This window comes from Meles meles, chromosome 2 (genome assembly GCF_922984935.1).
Source record: "Meles meles chromosome 2, mMelMel3.1 paternal haplotype, whole genome shotgun sequence".
Classification (NCBI taxonomy): Eukaryota; Metazoa; Chordata; class Mammalia; order Carnivora; family Mustelidae; genus Meles; species Meles meles.
In genome coordinates this window covers 203,501,050-203,513,277 of record NC_060067.1, presented here as the reverse complement: position 1 = coordinate 203,513,277, position 12,228 = coordinate 203,501,050, and the positions used below count along the sequence as shown (strand labels likewise).

The 12,228-nt window shown below is 48.3% G+C and overlaps 1 protein-coding gene across 1 annotated transcript in view; it reads right to left on the bottom strand.

Moving 5' to 3' along the window:
* LOC123936616 (zinc finger protein 705A-like) overlaps positions 1 to 4,923 on the bottom strand; it is a 31,173-nt gene extending 26,250 nt beyond the window's left edge. Inside the window, exon 1 of the mRNA XM_045997042.1 lies at positions 4,691 to 4,923. The gene's annotated coding sequence lies outside the window, so the exon portion shown is untranslated. The remainder of the gene's footprint in view (positions 1 to 4,690) is intronic.
* Positions 4,924 to 12,228: the final 7,305 nt, after the last annotated feature.

Here is a 12,228-nt window from a genome sequence, read left to right as displayed (position 1 = left end):
CTGACCTCAAGCTCCATTACAAAGCTGTCATCATCCAGACAGTATGGCATGGGCACAGAAACAGGCACACAGCTCAGTGGAACAGAACAGAAAACCCAGAGATGGACCCTCAACCCTCAGGTCAACTAAATGTATAAAAATGAAACTGGACCATTTCTTACACCATACACAAAGATAAACTCAAAATGGATGAAAGACCTAATGGTGAGATAGGGATCCATCAAAATGCTAGAGAAGAACACAAGCAGAAACAACCTCGACCTTGGCTACTGCAACTTCTTGCTAGACAAATCTCCAAAGGCAAAAATGAACTATTGGGACTTCATCAGGATAAAAAACTTCTACAGAGTGAAGGAAACAATCAACAAAACTAAAACGCAGCCTATGAATGGGAGAAGATATTCGCAAAGAACATATAGGATAAAGGGGTAGTATCCAAAATTTACAAAGACTGTATCAAACACCCAAAAAACAAATAACCAGGTTAAGAAAACATGAATAGACACTTTTCAAAAGAAGATATCCAAAATGGCTAAAAGACACATGAAAAGATGGTCAACATCACTCATCATCAGGGAAATACAAGTCAAAACCACAATGACATACCACCCCATACCTGTTCAGAATAGCTAAAATTACGACAAGAAACACCAGGTGTTGGCAGAGATGTGGCGAAAGCGGAGCCCTCTTTCACTGCTGGCAGGAATGCCAACTGGGAGAGCCAGCCACCCTGGAGATCAGCGTGGAGTTTCCTCAAAGAGTTAAAGATAGAACCACCTCACCATCCAGCAATTGCAGTACTAGGTTATTTACCCAAAGGATACAAAAGCACAGATTCAAAGGGGGACATGTACCCCAATGTTTTAAAGCAGCATTATCAACAATAGACAGACTATGGAGAGAGCCCAAATGTCCATCACCTGGTGAGTGCATAAAGATGCAGTGTGTATAAATACACAGTGGAATACTACTCAGCCATCAAAAAATGAAATCTTGCCACTTGCAATAAGGTGGGCGGAACTAGAGTGTATTAAGCTAAGTGAAATAAGTCAGAGAAAGACAAATACCATATTATCTCACTCCTATATGGAAGTTAAGAAGGTAAAGAGATGAAAATATGGGAAGGGAGAAAGGAAAAATAGGACAGAGGGAAACAAGCCATGAGACTCAACAACAGAGAACAAACAGGGCTGATGGAGGCAGGTGGGTGGGGGATGGGCTAAGTGGGTAACGGGTATTCAGGAGGGCACTGGTTATGATGAGCACTGGATTTTCTATTTAAGTGATGAATCACTGAAGTCTACTCCAGAAACCCATATAGCACAGTAGGTTAACTACCTAAAATTTAAATTAAAAAATTTATTAGCTCCTTTACTAAAATGGGAAACCCACCTTATACTTTATTTTTTGGTTAATGGGAAGTGAAATGTTAATACTCAACACAGTGTAGTTAATAGTTTATTCAGTATCTCATTCACAACTGAATTACACATTTAAGTGGGATTTCTACTGCTGCAGAGATAAAATCTGGCTTAAAAAAAAAAAAAAAACTTCTACAAAAAAATAATTCCAGTAAGGAGCACAATAAATATCCACTGTATCTCAGGTTATTTTGGTCATTTCTCAAAAATATCTGGCAATCCTATTAGGTCTTGCATGTTAATTCCAACCCCCATGTAAAATAAATGTTATTTCAAACTTTTGCTATGACAGATGAGTTTCCCTAGACTTGTCTTTCCTCTTTCATTCACCAGATGATTGGTAACTTACTTCACAAATGAGGTAGGTAATTTTAGGAGGCAGATGCTTTCAACCATTAAAAGAATTACTTTTAATCTCAGGTTTGTTTTTTTTTTATCTCTAACTTTATGTTTGGGTCCTGTTATTTCCTGCCATATCATGAATTTTATGTTATTGCTTATAAACTAATAACTTTACTCCCTACTTGATAGATCCTCTTAGCACTTAAATGTTAGGTATCTTCCAGTCTGAGATTTGAATTAAAAAGTTTCTGGGCTGCTGTTGTGTCCAGCTGTTGCCCTCTTGGGTCCTTGAATCCACCAGGAAGTGGGGCCCATTCATCAAGCATTTCTCCTCATCTCACACTATCTCATCCCACTCCAGTTTTTGTTTTTGGTCCTCATTAGTTCATGGACATCATTCTTGCTGACATTAATTCATAGATGAGCTTCCTGAATGTTAAAAGTCCTGTACTGACAGGTCTGTGCTGATAGGGGAGACTCAGTGAGGATGTCCTAATACCATCTGAGCCTCTAGAAAAACATCAAACCATGAGATAAGGCCACAGTTATTATCTTGAAAACATGTATAAACTTTAGGGGCACCTACCAGGGTGGCTCAGTCAGTTAAGCATCTGACTCAGCATCATTTCAGTTAAGCATCATTTCAGCTCAGGTCATGATTTCAGGGTCATGAGATTGAGCCTGACATCAGTCTCTGCACTCAGAGTGCAGTCTGCTGGAGATTTTCTCTCCCTCTGCCCTGCCCGCCACCCCCAACCCTGGCAACCGAGTGGGTGCATGCCCTCTTAAATAAATAAAATCTTTTTTTACAAGAAGAAAAAAGGTATAAATTTTAAGTATACTTACTAGAGAGGACTTGAAAATGAATGAACCAATTGTTCAACTTTACAAACTAAGAGAAAATAAGAGAGTAAACTGACATTTCAAATTTTACAAAGCAAGAAGATAATTAGTAAAACTTTAAAGATTAAAAGATTAAATGAAACAAGGAAAAATTGATGGAAATCAATTAAACAGTTTTTAAAGTCAAATCAAGAAATTAAAAAGGACACAAGAAAAGTTTCTTTCTCAGGCAAGATGAGTCTTAAGAAGTCACTCCTGAGTGTGGAGACGACTCTTAGGGCTTCCAGTCAACATAAAACTTGGCTGTACCGCCGCCACACACAAGGAGGAATTCGCTCTGTGGCAGACAGTCCTCTGTGTTCACTGGAACACTGGGGATTCAGGAGCACGAAGCTCCTATAGGAAGATCAACAGATGGGTTTTCTACCTATGTCTTCAGAACACTCTCCTGTCCTAGTGAGCCCACACATTTTGTGGCAGCAGTGAGTACATGCACTGGGCTGACTTTGCCTTGAAGACACAGACTCTGGGCCTGCTAGTCAGAGCAGATGCTTCCATTTCTCCTGCTCCTGAGTTTCTCATCTCTCTCTCATTCCTGGATCCCTAAGCCCCAAACACCACCCTTACTCCCTCTCCAGGCTCCCTTGACACAGTCAACAAGCTTCCGCCTCCCTCCTCCTTGGAGAGAGATTTTTGTTCTATGCCTGGTTTAAAAAGTCTGGACCCTTTCCTGTCAACCTTTCTTGTGACTCCCTGCATGTGTACTGAGGCAGGTGAAGAGGTCAGTAAGAGAAACCAGTGGAGAGGAACAGCACTGTCCTCACAGGAATAACAGGGCCTGGGTGGGATAGTGTGGCCGGGTTTGCCTTTCACACCCCTACCCCCAAAATTTCAGATCATGTATCTCATACTCCCGACCAAGGGCCGCTTCTCTGTCATGGTTTTACTCACAATCTCAACTATTTAATTCCTCTTTTCCAAAACATCCTACTAAACTATTAAAATATATGAAATTAAGGAGACCAAATTAGTAGCACTGAAAAACATGAAAGGTCAGCAATGGAAACAGCTGAGAAATTTACTCAGTTACCAACAGATGGGCGCTCTTTCAACAAAGTTCCACGACAATTCAGCTCAGCCTCAGGCAAAGGGAACAAACATAATTAACTAGTAACTAGTTCACAGCCCACTACAGTAAAAGATTACTTAAGGGGAGAAAGAAGATGTAGAATATTAGACTAACTGGTTAAACTAAAGTTTGGCTGTAAACATAAAAAATTACCAACATTTTTCCAAGACCACACTGAAATAGTGTACAATCACTAGGCACCAGAGAATATTTTCAGTATAACAGACTGTAAAACCAGAGATCTCGTCATATGAATCTGACATAGCACATTTCAAAGAACACAGAAGTTAAAAATTAAAAACAAAACTCTACCAAATTCGGGATCTCCCCTTCTTCTGCCTCCATTGGTCTGTTGCTCGACGCCCCCGCCCCCGTTCTGTACTCTTGTCGCCTCTCCGCTCCTCCTTTTTCATCATCTTCTTTTACTCCACTGCTTCTGGCCCGGGGCACGCACTCTCACTCTTATTTGGTCGAAGCCCATCGGACCCACTTCCCTATCCTCAATTTTACCCCCGCTTTTTCTCGTCCCTCTCCTTGGCTCTGTTTCCCTGGTTCTCCCCTGCTCTCTTTCCCCCTTACCCCCCTGCCCCACCTCCACATCCGCAGGAACAGAATGAAGATGCCCCTGCCCAGGGAAAGCACACTTTCTGGTGACTCAGCCAATGGGAGCGGATGGGACAGAACAAGGGGTGTCAGAGGACGGGGCGGGTAAGCGCCCCAGCACGGGGTCGGCCCGAGAAGCAGCCGGGCCGGCCTCGGGACGACGCGAGGAAGGTGAGAACTCAGGACCGGGTCCAAAGGATTCGGCCGCAGGAGGGCGAAGCGCCCTGGTGCCGCGAAGGGCGAGAACCCACGTCGCGAGTGGGGACCTGACACGCGCGGCGTGCGGAGGGGAGACCGTGAAAAGAACCGAGGTAGAAAAGTTGCGGCGCGGACGGCCTGGGAGCCAGCCTACCGGGAGGAAAAGGCGCGGATCCAGACCAGCAGCACGCGTCCCGCGACCGGGCGGGGCTTCCCGCGGCCGAGGCAGGCGGAGGTGGGGGCTGTAAGGTTCGGGAGGCCCAGGGCTCCGGGTGAGAAGGACGCAACGCCGGGGGCATCAACGTGCGAGCTGCAACCAGAAATGCTGAACCTCACTCCAGCTAAGACGCCCTTCCATCCGGGAAATCTGCTTCCGGGTAGGCCGGAAACGGCGGGCGCGGGTGGGGCAGGGCGTGCGCACGCCTCCGCCCCGCCCCTAAGCCGTTTCCGGACCACGCATACTTCCGCTCGCGGGCGGTGGTTTTGCTCGGTGGAGAGCATGTAGGACCTCCTGAGGGGCCAGTGCCCCTCTCTGCTTCAGATGATTGAGTCAGGCTCTCTCCGGTGAAGCTTGGCGCTGGCGCCAGCAATGCGGAGTGCGGCGCTAGTTCCCTCTCAGCAGGTTGAGACCGGCGTGAGTAAACCGCGCGTGCCCGCGGCTTCTGCGGACTCGGAGGGCGGCCCGGGCGCGGGGGCCTCTGTGCTCGGAGACGCAGGCGGGCAGGGACGTCCGCAGCTCCACCTGGTAAATAAATGTCTGTTTCTTTTCGGTGGGACGGGTGTGAACGCCCAGCTCGCCCGTGCGGAATGTGACCTTGCACCGCGACAGCCGCGAGAGGAGGCTTCCATGTGTCCTCCCGGCTCGCGGGGCGGCAGGACTTCGCGAGCCCAGGACTGTGAGTGAGGACGGACGGCCGAGGCACGGGTGTGACTGCCCACGTCTGGAGAAGGGGCAAAGTTCACTTACCTTTGAGACAAATGTGCGTGACATCCAGCAAGTTGCCCGAGTTACTACATTTCACATTTTTATCTTTATTTCGGAGTTACTCAAAAGAGCATTTTTAGTTTTGAAAAAGGAGATGTTTTAATTTATGGTTTTTTTCTGTTTCTAAATGTTTTGTGTCAAGTGTGGACAAGTATTCGTTTTTCATTATTGTCTTTTTTTTTAAGATTTTATTTATTGGACAGAGAGAGACACAGCGAGAGAGGGAACACAGGCAGGGGGAGTGGGAGGAGAAGCAGGCTTCCCGGGGCTCCATCCCAGGACCCCGGGGTCATGACCCGAGCTGAAGGCAGACCCTTAAGGACTGAGCCACCCAGGCGCCCGTTTTCATATACATCTTATTGAAATGTCTGTTCTCTGACAACATTAAAAAGCACGGTAAAACTGGATTTTCCGATTTCAGTTGCCTCATTTATACCCTTAATAAACATAAATTGTGAAATACGTGAGTGAAAAGCCTCGTTTTCTATTTCTGCAAATTCTGAGGTTCATGCCAGAGGTAATGTGGCAAAACTAAATCCGAGCTGTTCTTGCTGCAGAAATTTCTCAAAGACGCTGTCCAAAGAAAAACTCTTCTGGTTTCCCCAAAACCTAACACAAATTTCTTCACCTTTTACATTAGAAAAATATATATTAAATATCTGGACTCAATGGATTTAAGTTCTGGAAGGAAAACATTCTCTTAGGGTAATAGTAAACATGGGGGTTCATGGAGGGAGTCAGGGGAGCCCTGTCCACGGCGCCTCCAGGCCACCAGGGCAGAGATCACTTTACCTGAGCTCACTCACTGGTCTCAGATCTGCAGGATGGACACAGATTAAGGAGGGCTGTGTATGACTTGGGGTCAGGCAATCCTACTACCTGAGCCTCCCCCATTCAGTCCTCCATCCCCTGCTCTCTACAAAGAAGTCAAGGGATGCAGTTCTGCCGGTGTGAACTATTCCGCCTCCAAGCCACCTTCTCCATCAAATCTGTGCTCTGGTTTACACACACAATGCTGCAGGAGGCTGGAGGTTGACCGAAGTGATGACGTGGGTGCACACAGGATGTGCTTTGTTTGGAAGTTCCCTATGAAAAGCCAAGCCCTAAGAGGGTGTCTTAGTAGACTACGGTCTGCCCACATCTCTGAATCTCTCTGCCTGGCTGAGAATTAGTTCCCATGAAAGCTGAGGAGTGAAAAGAAGGAATGCGTTGAAGTATAATTATTTCTATCTATATTTTCATTATTTTATTATTACAATGAAAAAATATTTTCCAGACATTCCTTATAAAAATGCCTTCCGTAAAGAATGAGTCCCGTTTTGAGGAGCTGACTCAGCCCTACATAGTCATCATGCCTGTAGGATGGCACTTTGAAGATGGTCACTCCGATGGCCTGATGTCAGCACGAGCGCCGACTGGGATGCTGGCTGTGTATGTCAGAGGGGAGCCCTCAGTAATCATCTCTGCTATTTAGGGAAAGGCGGCAGGTAACTTTTTTGTTAGTGGCAATTGGGAAAACTTTTTAAGATCTTAATATGGGGCTCCTGGGTGGCTCAGTGGGTTAAGCCTCTGCTTTCGGCTCGGGTCATGATCTCAGGGTCCTGGGATCAAGCCCCACATGGGGCTCTCTGCTCAGCAGGGAGTCTGCTTCCCCCCTCTCTCTGCCTGCCTCTCTGCCTGCCTCTCTGCCTACTCATGATCGCTCTCTGTCAAATAAATAAAATCTTTAAAACAAAATAAAATATATATAAGATTTTAATACTATGTAGCTCAGAACACAGGAAAAAATGATTCCTGACTCATTTACATATCCATAAAAACCATTATTAAAGCAGAGGGTCTCTTGCTCCTAATTTTTGAATACACCATTTACCTACACTCTTTCTAACCACAAAAGTCTACAGATTCAAATACCGTCTTCATATAGAACACAAAGACATTCTCCCCTCATTTCTGAATGCACATTAAACAAACTTGTCTCCAAATACAAAATCCCAAATCTGACCAAGGCCGGGCAATATGCACACGTGCCTGCAGTCCCAGCTGCACACACTTACCCTGCACACACACACACACACACACACACACACACACACACACCCGCAGTGAGCCACAAAATGTATAATAAATGCACCAAAAGCTGTGTAGATGGCCCGGCACACTGCCCCTTAAAAACACACCACTGAACTTGCTTCGACGACCTGCCAAAGATTGAACGTACATTGACAGCACTCAGCACCAGCACAGGAAACGTGAAAACAAGCCCCCGTACCGCCCCCATCATGCAAACACTTCCACATTCAGTTCTTCTAAGTCACTGAACATGGGTCCCCTATTGCAAAAACGGAAATGCCCCATGCCCAGCATCAGCTGACTTTCCAAACAGCACAACTGGCAAGTCCTCAGACCTTGCGACAGACCCAAACCTCTCCAGAAGTCTTGCAGTAGAAACCTACACCCCAAAGCCCAGTGTACACAGATGCACACTGAGTCCAATGTCCCGTGCACACGTGCAGAAAGACAGTCTCCCACACGCCTAGACCCCGCCATGTCACAAAATACTTCCTACATACGAATCAGTCTGGAACGTCGTCTCTACTACCTATTGGCACCAGTGTGCACAAACTTTCTGCCCTCATTTCTTCGTCCGCGAGTGACTGTGTGTGTGTGCAAGCATGCTCGTGTGTCAACACTTGTTGACTGGGATACACCAAGAGACCTCTTACCCTTCTTGCTATTCCTCTCCCAGGCATGGGGCTTTGCCAGTGTGCACTGCCGCCTGAGCGGGGACGGCCCTGCCTGAATGGTCCTACAGACACATTCTGCATTCTGACTAGTGAATCACGACAGCACTGATAGGCAGGGGGAATTGTTTTCCCTGGCTGGATTCAAGCTTTGGCCAGTACTGGTCTGGAGGAATCTACACGGGTCTAAGGCGTATTTGTTTGGTTTCCGTTTTATCCACGTGCTCCTCCAACACAAGAACTCTACGCAGGACTGTCTTTCGGGCAGTGCAACTGCTCCTTTCTCTCGGGTTGGCAGCAGAGTTCTTCACCCTCTTCCAGAGACTCCGCAAGTTTTCCAAGTTCATTTTTGAGCTCTGGGAACTACGACTATCACATTTGTGTTGTAGGACTGCATAAACCTCCGAAAATTTCCTAGGTACCTCAGGTGTGCAAGGCTGGAGCTCTCCAACTGCAAGTCCCAGAGAGGGCTCTCTGCCAGTCCGAGCAAACTCCAAATCTTCTAAGTCCTCTCTAGAAGCCCTGGAACCCCAGGTGCCGGCTGGTTTTGCCCCCCTGCTAGCGGAGAAGTACCGAGGACAATGCCCTCCAGCAGGCTTCGGTGAAATCATGGTATGGAGACACGGCGAACATAATGGAACTCGGGAAAACTGACGGCAGAAGGGGAGACAGGAGGTGAGACCTGCTGTAGAGCTGCGGCTCAGTCGAGACCTGGAGGGGACATGTGGGTCTGGTCACTCCTTTCTGTTTGGGAGCCCTGCCCAGCCATCCAAGTGACAGAACGACAGGAAGCTTCTGAGCGGCCTGTGGTTGGCAGAAGCTGGACCAGGGTCTTCGTCGGTTTGTATTACAGCCACTATTACGCCCAGTTATAACTGCGGTTCTGTTCCACGGCAACGGATATCGTGTCTCCACTCATGAAGGGCGTCTGGTTACCACAGATGACTACGAGGGTCCCCAACAGACACACAAGCGCCCAGCTGCCCCGAGGATCCAGTGGTCCCAACTCGTGCCTTCCACAGGAGGACCTCCCAAAAGACTCCCTGTCCCGTCTGGTGACAGGCCCTGACCCGAGGGAGCCAGGGCATACCTGGAAAGGCACCCTCTGCCCTCCTGAGACGTTGGGCACATTTACAACAAGAACATCTGCGGCCAGTCAGATCCACTAGAAAATATTCTGAGGCAACGGAGGGGTCCGGCAGCCCCTTTTGCTGCATGGAGCACCGGTGAAGGACAGGGGTGAGACCAAAAATGTTTCAGTGATGCTGTGAGGACACAGCGACCCATGATGACCGCCCACACAAGGTGCTAAGAGGCCCGTCTCTCATGGAATGTTCAGAAAATTTGGGAGCCAGTGATTGCCACTGCCCAAAATGGAGGCACGGGGGCGGCGTGAGCTTCTAGAAATGTTCTAAGTGACAGCCTACCCCATCAGCCTGAATATTTTCCACTTCCCTTAGCTCAGAGCCAGAGAGGCAACACTGACAAAAACTGAGGCATAACAAGGACATCTCAAGGTCACCAGGGCTGCTGGAAATGTTCCCAGAGCCTTCAGTGGCCCCAGAAATTCTGTTACTACGCTGGGAGGCAGAGAAATGTCCACCAGCCGACCTGAGTAACCACAGGGTTTTCCAAGTCCTCCAGGAAGCCCTCAGTGTTGTGTAAGTCCACCGCAAACTGATAATCCATAAAAGAAAAGAAAAGAGATGAAGACCATTACTAAGAAAATATTCGCAAGACTAATGACTAACTGACAATGAAATGATAATCAACACAATGATTATAGTCATACACCAGCTACTGGGAGATTAGAGTGCAGACCCCCCTGTATGAATGGCAAGGGACCCATTTCTAGCCTCACAAGACATCTGGATGCCAGGGTACAAGGCGCGCGCGTGCGCACACACACACACACACACACATACACACAAATATTAACGCAGAAAGTAGCAGCAGAGGAGAAGGGGCAGGACAAGGGTGAACTTGGGAACTCTTGCACAAACCCCAGAGGGGTGTAAGAAGAGAGAGAAAGGCACCTTGGTCCTGAGTCTGCCCATCACCCCACAGCCACCATGTCAGAAGTTTCCCCCTGGATGACATGGCGGGGCTCCGTGCAGGGAGGGCGGGATCCAGACCCACAACGCCCTCACAGAGGCCCCAGCTCTACCTACCTTCAGCCCCAGCACTGCCTCAGCCTTCGCCTCTTGCCTCCTTGATGCCCTCCTGCCCGCCTCCCCCATAGAGGCCTGGGGGTCTTGTCTGGGGGTGGCAGTGAGACCCTGCAGAGGGGCTACGGGAAGGTGTTCACAACGGTTGTTCCTGGACCAGCAGGGGCCACAGGCCCACACCAGTGGTTCAAGGACACCCCGCCCGCGTCCATACTGCACTGGCCCAAGCGGCAGGGTCCCCAGCCCTGAGCCTTCCCAGGCAGGACCAGAGTCCCCGGGCCCCTGAGTTACCTCGGAGAACTTTGTGGTGACTCTGATGTGCCAAGAAGACCTTCGCTGGGGCTTCCAGACTGGCGAACCCGGCTCCTGGGGCCCTGAGAGCTCTGCTCCGCTTTCCCAGAGGCTCCAGGAACAAAGAGGTCAGGGGCGGTCGGGGGAGAAGAGGGAGCAGCTTGTGACTGCGTGTCTGGAACCCCCTTCAGGAAGCCTTGACCACCAGTGAGCCTCTACTCGGTGTTGCAGAACCACCAAGTCGAGCCCTGGCTAAAATGTTACTTATAGGAATTAATGATGAATAACCAGCGGACCTATCCTGCTAATGAACAAAATAACAAATGCTTGTGATCCTTGTAATTACAGTAACACTTAACTACGGGGAGGAGCTTAGCGCACACACTGCTCTCAGGGAAAGTCAAGGCACTGATGGGGCGCGCTGCATCACAGCCGGAGATTGCACCGTATCGTGCGGGCTGTGATTGCGAACGCGAGCCATGGTGGACAAGACTGGGGGTCCCGGGGGCGTGGGGAGCACAGGGACCTGTGCAAGGACATCTGAAGGAGGAGAATATCGAGGAGAGCTTGAAGCACTCTGGTCCGGGCCGCCACAGGACACGTGATCACTGCTTTCCCTGACTGGGCCAGTGGCTGGTTGGGCAGCCCCCCTTCCTACCTCCCCCACCCCCTGGCAGGAAGGCAGGGCTCCAGGCCACGGCTGTCCCCAACTGCACGCAGAAGACTGTCCTCATGGAACTTTCAGACCAGCACTACCTCAGCCCTTTCTGCCTTCTTGCCCTTCTGCCGGCTGCTCTTTCCAGGCCCCTCGTGGTCAGGACGTACAGGGCCCCTCTCTCCGCCTGGGTCTGTCTGTCCCAGCGGTGATCTTCTTGTTTCCTCGCCAGCAGGGGCGTGGAGTGACACGGGCAGCTGTGGTTCCTCCAGGACCTTGGAAATTTTTTTTTTAAGTCTGAATTTCAGCTTTTTAAAATTATTGTTATGTTATGTTAGTCACCAAACAGTACATCGTTAGTTTTGATGTTGTTTCTCATAGTATTCTCGTCCCTACTGTTGGATATAGTATAGAAGTCTGAGCATCAGCAAACAGACAATAAAAAGAAATAAAAGGTATTCATATTGGCAAAGAAGAAGTCAAACTCTCTCTCTTAGCAGATGACATGATCCAAAAGACTCTACCCCCAAATTACTAAAACTCTCACAGCAATTCAGTAGTGTGGCAGGACACAAAATCAATGCACAGAAATCAGTTCCTTTCTTATACACTAACACTGAGACAGAAGAAAGAGAAATTAGGGAATCGATTCCATTTACGATAGCACCAAAACCATAAGATACCTTGGAATAAACCTGACCAAAGAGGTAAAGGATCTAGAAACCACAGAACACTTATGAAAGAAATGGAAGAAGACACAAAAAGATGGAAGAAACATCTCATGCTCATGATCGGAAAAATAAACATTGTTAAAATGTCTGTACTGCCCAGAGCAACCTATGCTTTCAA